Source organism: Phyllostomus hastatus, unplaced genomic scaffold (assembly GCF_019186645.2).
Source record: "Phyllostomus hastatus isolate PE091 unplaced genomic scaffold, TTU_PhHast_1.1 phas_scaffold_397, whole genome shotgun sequence".
In the NCBI taxonomy this organism is placed as follows: domain Eukaryota; kingdom Metazoa; phylum Chordata; class Mammalia; order Chiroptera; family Phyllostomidae; genus Phyllostomus; species Phyllostomus hastatus.
In genome coordinates this window covers 1,996,619-2,008,921 of record NW_025334029.1, presented here as the reverse complement: position 1 = coordinate 2,008,921, position 12,303 = coordinate 1,996,619, and the positions used below count along the sequence as shown (strand labels likewise).

The 12,303-nt window shown below is 38.2% G+C and overlaps 1 protein-coding gene across 8 annotated transcripts in view; it reads right to left on the bottom strand.

Annotated features, from left to right (window-relative positions):
* The window catches only part of FMR1 (FMRP translational regulator 1), a 63,561-nt gene that overhangs the window by 45,873 nt on the left and 5,385 nt on the right, over positions 1-12,303 (bottom strand). The gene's annotated exons all lie outside the window — the stretch shown is intronic.

The window sequence follows — 12,303 nt, the reverse complement described above, 5'->3', positions numbered from 1 at the left end:
GTAACCTATCTTTTCCTCCTTAGTAAAATTTTAGTATACAGTGGTAAATTACTAAATATAGCTGAAAATCTATGTATACACAAGTACACTACATTTTCTTTAACAACAATATGCTGCTAATACTGCTAAAAAGTCCAATTACCACAGTTTAATTAAATTTTCAATCTCACAGGCACTTGGAGAAAAAAGTAGTAATATAAAGTACAGAGGTTTAAATCTTTTAAACCTGATAACATAATTGTCAATAATCTACAGAAAGACATAACAAAAGTAATAGCTCATTACAGACAATTCTTTAATCAGCACAAAGCCCGTAATTCTATAAAATGGCATAACACAAGAAATCACTAATTACCAAGAACTTGTCCATCGGCATGCTATCTGTAATTCTGTAAAGTTGTTTTTTAACAGGTGCAGGAGGTTTTGTTTTTGTTTTGACAATTAGAATAAAGCATAAAGAAACCCAAGTGCCTTTATATCTTAATTAATTTTATAATGGCTCAAGAGATTTAAGCTTCTGACTCAAATTTGTTCTGTACATGTTTCTCTTCTTCCACGATTTTTCCCCACCTGCAAGGATTATGGCCAAACTCCTTCTCTGGCTGTAAAAGGCACTTTATGACCTGGCCCCACTACTCATCTCTCCCAGCTTCATCTTTAACATCCTTGGAGGTTCCGATTCAGCATTGCTAAAATACTTGGGCCTCTCTTTGTAAATGTTGCTTCTTTCCAAATCTCCTACTGGTCTTTTTAGGTTTCAGTTCAGATCTCACCTCCTCTGAGAAAACCCTGAAGATAGGTGAAATTTGGTCCTCTACATTCTTACAGCATCCTATGCTTACCCCTACTATGAATTTACCACACTTTTTTATTATTGCCTATCTTCCCACTAACAGCAAACTTCTGGGGTCAAGGGGCGGGGTGGATGACAGGTCTTATTTTATTTACTGTTGGACTTCAGAGTGCTTACTAAAAACTCAATGAACAGTTATTAAGTGAATCATTGTCTAAGGGGTTCCTATGCTAGATGTGGAGGAAACTTATACGTGTTGGAGGGAAGGTGTGTGTATGTGTTGATCAGGGAAGACACCCAAGAAGGTGAGGCTCCTATAAATTTTTAAAGAAAGAATTAGCATAACAAAAGAGCAGAGGATGGGGAGGCAGGCAAGGCATAAAAGGCAGCAGGAACAAAAGCTTAGAATTGGAGGAATGGGTGTAGTAGAAATAAATCCTTTGTAGACAAGAAAGCAAAGATGTTTTAATGGGAAAAAGAATACTGTTTTCAACAAACAGGACCACTGGATATCCATATGTAAAAGAATAAAATTTGACCCTTACCTCATACCATATACAGAAATTAACTAAGAGAATGCATCAGAGACTTAAATGTAAGAGTAAGAACTACAGAACTCGGCAGCAGCAAGATGGCAGAGGAGTGAATGGAAGTCACACTAACCTCCTTCCAGAATGAATCGAGTTAAAACTAAATTGTGGAGAAATCACCCAGAACAAACAAGTGAACAATAGCTAGAGAGAAGCCTTATAACCTTGGAAAGACAGAACACCCAGCTTCAGCACAACCTGTTTGGTAAGGAGCGCAGTGGAGACTCAAAAGGGATGGCTGAAGAGCCACAGGCAGCAGAGCCACAGAGATAATTAAGCAACTGGTTGGATCCCCATGAGAAGTCTGGGGTCTAAACCCTAAGCTGGGATCCCCAGCCTAGAGCACCAGAGCCCAAAAAGTACACAGAAAACAACCAGCGGCAAAAAGCAGCCGGGTTACTCTCTGCCAGAGATGGATGACTGGAGATGCCAAGAGCTGTTTAAAGGGCCAACACACAAATTATCATTTGCAGCCACTTACTCCGGGCAGTGTCAAAGGTGGGAGGAGAGTGGGCTAGAGATGCCTGAGGAGAGACTAGGGACAGAAGCATTGGGGAGAAAGCTGAGAGAGTAGCCTTCAGGAACCCAGTGCTGAGTCATCCCCCACATGGCAGCAGCCATGTGCTCACACACACCAATCCCCTCAAAGTGGCAGCAGCCTAAGGGGAAATAATAGCCCCAACCCCAAGAGGGATTCTGCCCTGCCCTATGGGGATTAAAGGTGACTGCTGAGTGCCTAGATTTACAATTTAAGGAAATAGCCACAGACAGTAGATCCCTGGCAGTCTCAGAACAGGCTCCCTAAGGTCAGACAGGGTCAACATCTAACATCACCAAAGGTGGATCCAGAAAGAAAAAACAGTGGTAAATACCAGGGGCTACCAAGATGAAATCCACTGAGGTCTTCTACATGATTGGTGATATTTTCTTTCCTGTATAGCTTTTTAACATTCACTTCTTGTCCATCAAGTTTGAGCATATTCTGGCTTCTCCATTCCTTTTTATATTCATGATGTAAATTTTACTTTCTCTATTTGCATTGCTCTGACTCCCACCTCTTATTGGTGCTCCTACCTCTACCCTCCCAAAATCATTTTTCATTAAGTAGTTCTTCTCATATTAGCTCTCCTTTCTTATAATACTCTTAATCTCCTTACATCCTTATTAATACTGGATCATTTGCAGTTGATAGTGGGATTATGGAAGGGAGTTATTTTTGTGGGTGTGGGTTTGTTTCCTGGACTGAGCTGTTTTGTTCTGGCAGCATCAGCACAACAGCACATAATACGTGGTAGGCGGAATGACCATCAGTCAACCACCTGGAGGGAAGCACCCAACAACAACCAAAAACCAATTACATCCAGAGATCCAAATAAATGGAATAAAGGCATCCCAAGAGCACCAAGTTCAGGAGATCAATGAGACTGCACCACTGAATCTCACAGGTTTCCTACCATAGAAGTCCACGCCACAAAGTGAGGGTGCCAGAACATATCACTTTAAGAAGTAGAAGCAAACAAGAAGTCTAACAAACAATGGAAAGGTAAAGAAACATCCACCAATCAAACGGAAAGGAGAAATCCTCAGAAAAGGGCTAAATGAAATAAAGGCAAGTAAACTATCATATACTAAGTTCAAAACAATGGTTATAAGGAAGCTCAATGAGCATGGTGAGAATTACCAAAAGCTACAGGGAAGCTACAAGAAAAACTATTATCAGCATAAAAAATGACATAGAAACAAAATGACAGCATCAAAAATGAAAACTGTATCAGCATCAAAAATGACAGAAATGATCAACAAGAACCAAGAGGAAATGAAGAATATAATTTCTGAGCTGATGAACACAGCAGAAGGAATCAAAAGCAGGCTAAATGAAGCACAGGTTCGAATCAGTGAGCTGGAGGACAAGATATGAAAAACTTCTAAGAACAAGGAAAGGAAAAAAGAATAGAGAAGAGTTAAGGGAACTGCAGTATAACATGGAATGTAACACTATCCATATAATAGGGATACCAGAATGAGAAGAAGAAGAAAGAAGAAAGGAGAAGAAGAAGAAGGGAGAGAAACCTGTTTGAAAAAATAATGATGGAAAATGCCCCTAATTTGATGAGAAAGTCACAAATCCAGGAAACACAGAGGGTCACAATCAACAGGAACACAAAGAGGCCCACTCCAAGACACATCATAATTAAAATGGCAAAATTTCAAGACAAAGAGAGAATCTTAAAGGCAGCAAGGGAGAAACAGGAAGTAACACATGAGGGAGCCCTGATCAGACTAGCAGCTGACTTCTCAATGGAAATGCTGCAAGCCAGAAGGGACTGGCAAGAAATATTCCAAGTAATGAAAACCAGAGGCCTGAAACTAAGACTAGTTTATCCAGCAAGGCTCTCAATTAAAATGGAAGACCAAATAAGGAACTTCCCAGACAAGAGAAGGCTTAAAGAATAACCTCCACCATACCAGCACTGCAAGATATACTAAAGGAACTGCTTTAAGAAGAGGAAGAAAAAGAGTGAGAGAGAGAGAGGAACACAGTTCCAAAAGGCGGTAAAATGGCAATGAACAAGTACCTATCGATAATAACCTTAAATGTAAATGGTTTAATGCTCCAATCAAAAGACACAGGGTGGCTGAACAGATAAAACATGACCCACACATATGATGCCTACAAGAGACCCACCTCACAACAAATACCTACACAGACTGACTGAAAGTGAACAACTGGAAAAAAATATTCCATGCAAATGGACAGGAAACAAAAGCCAGGGTAGCAATGCTTATAGCAGATAAAACAGACATCAAAACAAAAGCTATAAAGAGAGACACAGAAGAAAACTTTGTAATACTAAAGGAAAGAGTCCATCAAGAAGACATATATATAGTAAACATATATGCAGCCAACATTGGAGCACTCAAATATATAAGGAAATTCTTGAAAGACATCAAGAAAGATATAGATAGCAACAAAATTATAGAAGAGGATTTTGACACTCCACTGTCAACAATCCATAAATCTTTCACCACAATATCAACAAGGATACTGTGGAACTAAACAATGCATTACATCTAGTGGACTTAACTGACACAAATATATAGAAACTTTCGTCCCAAAGAAGTAAAATATACATTCTTTTCAAATGCACATGGAACATTTTCAAAGATAGACCACATGCTAGGACACAAAGCAAGACTCATAAATCCAAGAAAATTGAAATCATATCAAGCATTTTCTCAGACCAAAAGGGCTTGAAACTAAAAACAAGCCTGAAGGAAAAAAAAACCAAAAAAACAAAAACAGTCAGACTCATGGAGACGGAAAAGCATGCTATTAAACAATGAATGGTTTAATAATGAGATAAAAGAAGAAACCAAAAGTTTTTGGGGAAAAAAAATGAGAATGGACACCCAAGAGTCCAAAACCTATGGGATACAGCGAAGGAAGACCTGAGAGTGAAGTTCATAGCAATACAGGTCTATCTAAAAAAAAAAAAAAAGAAACATTTCAAATAAGCAACCTAACCCTACATCTACTAGAACTGGAGGAAAAACAACAAACAAAGCCCAGAGCTAGTAGAAGGAAGGAAATAATCAATATGAGGGCAGAATTAAATGACATAGAGACTAAAAAAACAACTCAAAGGATCAACAAATCCAGGAGCTGGTTCTTTGATAAGATAAAAAAAAAACTCTACAAGCCTTTAACTCATCAAGGAAAAAAAGAGAACCGAAATAAATAAAATCAGAAATGGAAGAGGAGAGAATAGAACTGATATCACAGAAATACAAAGGATATAAGAAATTAGTACAAACAACTATTTGCCACAAAATTTGAAAACCTAGGTGAAATGGACAAACTTCTAGAAAACTTCAATCTTCCAAAATTGAATCAAGAAGATGCAGAAAGAAGGACCAGACTGATAATAGCTGGTGAAATTGAAGCAGTAATAAAAAATCCCAGTACACAAAAATTCTAGAACAAGAGAATTTCACAAAACACTTAATAAAAGGCTAATACCTATCTTTCTCAGACTATTCCAAAAAATCCAAACAGATGGAAGACTCCCAAACTCTTTTTATGAAGCCAGCATCATCCTAATCCCCAAACCAGATGAGGACACAACAAAGAAAAACCTACAGACCAATATCACTAATGAACCTAGATGCTAAAATTCTCAGCAAATAATTGGTAAACCATATCCAGTAATACATTAAAAAGCTCTTACAATATGATCAAGTGGCACTGGTCCCAGGGATGCAAGGATGGTACAATATTCACAAATCAATAAACATAATACATCACATAAACAAAAGGAAAGACAAAAACCACATGATCGTATCAATAGATGCAGAAAAACCATTTGAAAATGTACAGCACCCATTTATGATGAAAAAACTCAGCAAAGTAGGAGTAGAGGGAGCATTCCACAACATAAGGGCCATATACGAGAAACCTACAGCCAACATCATACTCAACAGGCAAAAACTAAAAGGTTTCCCACTAAGATGACAAACAAAACAAGGATGTCCACTTTCCCCACTTCTATTCAACATAGTATTGAAGTCCTAGCAACAGCAATCAGACAAGAAAAAGAAATAAAAGGCATCCAAAATGGAAAGGAGGAAGGAAAACTGTTATTGTTTGCAGGTGACACGATAGCATACATTGAAAACCCTATGTACTCCACCAAAAAATGTACTCGACCTAATAAGTGAATTTGGCAAAACAGCGGGATATATAGTCAATATTTAGAAATCAAAGGCATTTTCGTATACCAACAACAAAATATCAAATACAGAAATCAGGAAAAGCATCCCATTTGCTAGAGCAACAAGGAAAATAAATTACCTAGGAATAAAACTAACCAAGGAAGTAAAGGACCTGTCCTCAGAAAACTACACAACAGTGAAGAAAGAAATTAAGGAAGACACAAATAAATGGAAGCATATACCATGCTCATGGATTGGAAGAATTAACATAATCGAAATGTCCATACTACTCAAAGCAGTTTGTAGATTCAAGGCAATCCCTATTAGAATGCCAAGGACATATTTCACAGAAATAGAAAAAACATTTCAGAAGTTTATATGCAACCATAAACGACCCTGAATAGCTTAAACAATTTTGAGAAAGAAGGACAAAGCAGGAGGGTTCACAATACCTGAGCTCAAACTGTATTACAAGGCCACAGTAATCAAAACAGTCTGGTCCTGGCATGAGAACACACTCATAGATTAATGAACAGAATATAGAGTCCAGAACTAAAACCATGTTTTTATGGTCAATTTATGTGCTGCAAAGTAGGCAGAAGCATAAAATGGAGTAAAAATAGCCTCTTCAAGAAATAGTGTTGGGAGAGCTGGACAGCAACCATATTTTTTTGGATTATAAGATACACCTAGGTTTTAGAGGAAAATAGAAAAAGAAATTTTGAAGCAAAAAATGTGGTAAAATATTTAATAACATCAATAACATAATATTTCACCAATGTAAACGTAAAGCTACCTTCGGACTATAAGACACACCCCCACTACACCCCCAAACTTGGGGGGAGTACATCTTACCAGTCTGAAAACTACGGTATATGCAAAAAAATGAAACTTGACCACAAACTTACATCATACACCAAAATAAACTCAAGATGGATAAAAGACTTAAATATAAGCTATGGCACTATAAAGTCCTAGAGGAGAACATGGGCAGGAAAATCTCAGATATTCCATGCAGCAATATTTTCTTCAATATATCCCTAAAGCAAGGGACATAAGGGAAAGAATAAACAAATGTTACTGCATCAAAATTAAAAGCTTCAGTACAGCTAAAGAAAACATCAGTGAAATGAAAAGGGAACCAACTGTATGGGAAAACATATTTGCCAATGATGCCTCAGACAAGGGTTTGATCTCCAAAATATATAGAGAACTCCCACGATTCCACTCCAGGAAGACAAACAATCCAATTGAAAAATGGGTGAAGACCTGAACAGGTACTTCTTCAAGGAGGACATACAGAGGGCCCAGAGACATATGAAATGAAGCTCAGCATCTCTAGCCCTTAGAGAGATGCAAATTAAAATCACAATGAGATACCCCTTCACACTGATCAGAATGGCCATCATAAACAAATCAACAAACAACAAGTGCTGACGACGCTGTGGAGAAAAGGGAACCCTAGTGCAGGTGTTGGTGGGAATGCAGACTGGTGTAACCACTGTGAAAAACAGTATCGAATTCCCTCAAAAAACTGAAAATGGAGCTCCTTTTGACTCGGCAATTCCACTGATGGGACTGTACTAAGAATCCTGAAACTCCAATTCAAAAGAACCTATGTACCCCAATCTTCATAACAGCAGAATTTATTAAAGCCAAGTGCTGGAAGCAACCTAAGTGCCCATTAGTAAATGAGTGGATCAGAAAACTGTGGTACATTTACATGATGAAATACTATGCAGCAAAAAGAAAGAAGGAGCTCCTACCCTTCACGACAGCATGGATGGAACTGGAGAGTATCGTGCTAAGTGAAATAGCCACTTGGTGAAAGACAAATACCATACGATCTCACCTATAAGTGGAACCTAATCAATGAAACAAAGAAGCAAGTAAAATAAAACCACCCGCATTGAAGTAAAGAACTGACTGTAACCAGAGTCAAAGGGGAGGGAGCCAAAGGGGAGAGAAAGGGAAGGGTCATGAAGGAACATGTATAAAGGACCCATGGACAAAGCCAAAGGAGGATAGGATTGAGTGTAGGAGGTTAAGTGTGGGGGGGGGGGGAGTAGTGGAGGGAAATGGAGACAAGTGTACTTGAACAATAAAAATTTAAAAAGAAAGAACTGTGAAAATCTTAGAAGAAAACATAGTGGCAAACCCTGATTACTTTGGATTTTGGGAACATAACTAGTTTAAGACCATTCTTTAACGTCTATATCCTCACTAACTGGCACAATTTCTGGTATATAGTAGGTGCGCAATAAATGTGCAAAACAAGTGATTCAATGCAAATGTCTTGGTAAATGAATATGTCTTCAAAGGATGGAAGTGAGAACATTTTTTAAAAAACTGAAACAACCAAATATGCAAAATTAAAACTTATCAGGCAAGTATTAATTAGCTGCTCCTAACAAAAATAATGGCAAGTGAGGCAGGGCCCTGGAAAACATTTATATTAAAGATACATAAATAGAGACACCAAACTCCTGCAATTATGTTTAAAAAAAATGCAAAGCTATGCTAAAGGAAGTTTTCTTGTGAGTGCAAGGTGTACTTAAAATGGAATTTAGGTGCTCTGCAATACCCAACATGGCTAAATTATTATTTCTAACTTAAACATACATATAAAAGTTTATAGTTGCTGGTTTAAGATGGGGGGGATCCACATTTTCTTCTTCTTCTTTTTTTTTTAAATATTTTATTTATTTATTTTTAGGGAGGGAAGGGAGGGAGTGGGGGCGGGGGGAGAGAGAGAGAGAGAGAGAGAGAGAGAGAGAGAGATATCAATGTGCGGTTGCTGGGGGTTATGGCCTGCAACCCAGGAATGTACCCTGGCTGGGAATCGAACCTGGGACACTTTGGTTCCCAGCCCGCACTCAATCTACTGAGCTACGCCAGCCAGGGCCATTTTCTTCTTCTTATTTTGATCTTGCTTACATTTACCCTGCTATATTTAAATCATGAACAATTTCTACAGTGTATTTTGAGAACTCTAAGAGTGATCATGACTTTTCAGGATATACTAGATTTCATAAGGGTTCAAGGCCTCAGTGTTTTAAGGGGATCTTTCCCTTCTATTATTTCAGGAGCACAATGGCTTGATTCTGAATTAAACTGCAGGAAGTGGTCGCTCTTAGATTTATAAAGTCCCCAAAATTATGGAAAATGGGAAGAACAGACCGCTCTTCCCCACTTTTCTCTATTCACACGACGCTAATACCGAATTAACAATCTGCTTTTGATAGGTGGGATAAGAGCTAAAATCAAAACTCTTATTAGGAGGCCATCTCTTATTTACCAAGAAGGGATGTTGCTTTCATCTTCATCCTTGTCTAAAGTTTTGTTTGCATGTCTTAGAAGTACAGTTGACCCTTAAACAACATAGATTTTAGCCCTGGCTGGTGTTGCTCAGTGGATTGAGCACCAGACTGCAAAGCAAAGGGTTGCCAGTTTGATTCCCAGTCAGGGCACATGCCTGGGTTGCAGGCCAGGTCCCCAATAGGGGACGAGGTGCAACCACACATCAATGTTTCTCTCCCTCTCTCCCTTTCCCTCTCTCTAAAAATAAATAAAATCCTTAATTTAAAAAAGCATAGATTAGCCCTGGCTGGCACAGCTCAGTGGATTGAGCGCAGGCTGTGAACCAGAGCATTACAGGTGCAGGTTCAATTCCCAGTCAGGGCACATGCCTAGGTTGCAGCCACGGCCCCCAGCAACCGCACATTGATGTTTCTCTTTCTCCCTTCCTTCCCTCTCTATAAATAAATAAATAAAATCTTAAAAAAATAAGTTCTCTTACAAAATAAGGTAATAAAAATGTTAAAAATCACACTGGCTTTAAAAAATAAAAAATAATAGAAAAGCATAGATTTTAACTGCATGGGTGTACTTACATACAGGTTTTTTTCAATCAATACCTGTACTGTTTTCAATCCATACTTGAGAGTCCACAGATGTAGAAGTCCACTAGTTAGCTAGGAGAACCTTGCTACATCTGGGTGAAGAACTACTGTTGTTAAATCAGGTATCTTACAATACTATTACCCTTGTGTAAAACTGTGCTGTCCACCAAAGCAGCCACTGGTCATATGTGACTATATTTAAATTAATTAAATTAACTAAAATTAAAAATCAGTCTCCCACTCATACTCGCCCCATTTCGTGTTTACCAGCCAGCCACACATGGCTTAGTGCCTACTGCAGTGAACAGTGCAAGCAGAAACCATTCCCACCATCTCAGCAAGTTCCACTGGATGACACTGATTTAAAATATTCACAGATGCCAGGGACTGTTTTCAAAATAACCTTAAAAGTACTCTGAAAATTAGTCTCATAATTTCAGTGCTATATATTTTTTTATTTGCCAAGAAGTTACTGCACAGTTTAATCATACTCATTCACCACATTAGTCCATTTCCCAAATCAAACATTCCCTCAAAGGAGGAAGATCTGCAACTCTTGTGACTATTTAAACTAAACAAACAAAAAAGCTTTCAAAGGCTCTGAAAGCAATTCTGGACATAGTGTCAGAAATGGTTTGAGTAATCATCACAGCCTACCAGGGCCTGCCTTTGAGTAAATGAGGCTTATCTGTATTGGATGTTTGCATGGCTGCTCCAAAATCTGTCTTTTTTTGGTCAGTGCATATTAAGTAAATACAGAAGGCACGTAATACCTTCTCATTGTTGTTGTAAAAAGTGGAATAAAAAAAAAACCTCATTAGTTTCTTCTGACCAGTACTTACACCAAGAACAACTATCTCCTATGACTTCTAAGGCCTTTTACTAAACTGTCACTTCCAACAAGGGTCCCATCTTCCTATTTCCTATTATACTTTCTCCAATACCCTTTTCTTTTGTCTCTGCCCTTCTATTACCCCAACATTCATACTCGCCATTCCTGACCACTTCCAGAGCACTATCACCCCACCCATCACCAACTTGGAGAACTACATTTTGTTGTGATCCCTACCTATCTGTAGCAAGCAAAGCCGGCATTTGGGGAGAAGATAGTCATGTTGGTTTTGGGGAGGGGACTTCTGAGATGTTACCAAAGAAGGCAAATTGAAGGGGTTTGAATGAATACATAAAGGAAGCTGTACTGAATGAGAGCCAGGTCTCTTCTTGTAACAGTCAATAAACTTAATGGTTAAGAATTGTGCTATGAATGAGACCTAGGTTCAAAATCTTGGTTTTACCACAGCACAGCTATGGGGCTCTCAAGAAGTGGTCTTTGGTCCTCACATCCCTCATCCGCAGGTAACGAATGGATGCAGGGGGACTGGACTTACATTCTAAGGTTGCTATAATGAAATCACACATGTCCACTGCCTGGCACAATGCCTGGCACATAGTTGGCATTAAATAACAGAGGTAAAGCAGAGAGGGGCATATTTTATAAAAAATACAGAAACATAAAGGCTCTTGCATTTGAGCAAGTTATATCCCAATAAAATCACATTTTAAAAAAGTTTAAAAAATTAAGATAAAAAAAGAAATTACTGTTACCTCAAAGATACTAAATACTGAAATGTTATTTAGACTCTGAGAAAGGAAAAATGTAATGAATATCTTTGGGGTCTTAGAAAGGTGCTAAAGTGCAGCTAAACACAGACACAGGCTCCTTATCTGGGGGAATAAACAGGACATCAAAAGTAATTATGAGATTCCCAACTTATTGGTAACTGGCCCAAAAAGGCAATCAGAAAAACCTTACCAAAATGTGTAATGACTAGAAATCCAATTCAAACATTACATTACCAGATTAATGAAATTAAGAAGAAAATCCATCCCTTTTTGGGTGAACTCTTCCTCCTCTACTGTGTCACATCCTTTAGTTTATAGTAAACTCTCTCACAAATATGTGTCACTGATCGCAAGAGAGGCTGTCATGTACAAAAATTTCAACATAAGCCCCTGACCACCAATAAACACAACCACTACATTATCACTGAAGACAGCACACGTAGTGCAATGATTATTCTCATTAGAGAAAACTTAGAGCTCTGCAAAATAATCCTTCAAAAAAAAACCTGTAAGATATCGAGAATAGAGACATATGGGATAAAATAGGATTCAAACCCAAGATCTCATATATAAAGTGACTTACTGCTTTGTCACCCTCTGTGTGTGGGAACTAACAAAATAAGGGAATGAACAATGAAAACAGAAAAGCATATTAAATCTTATCAACAGCCCTTCCAACTAC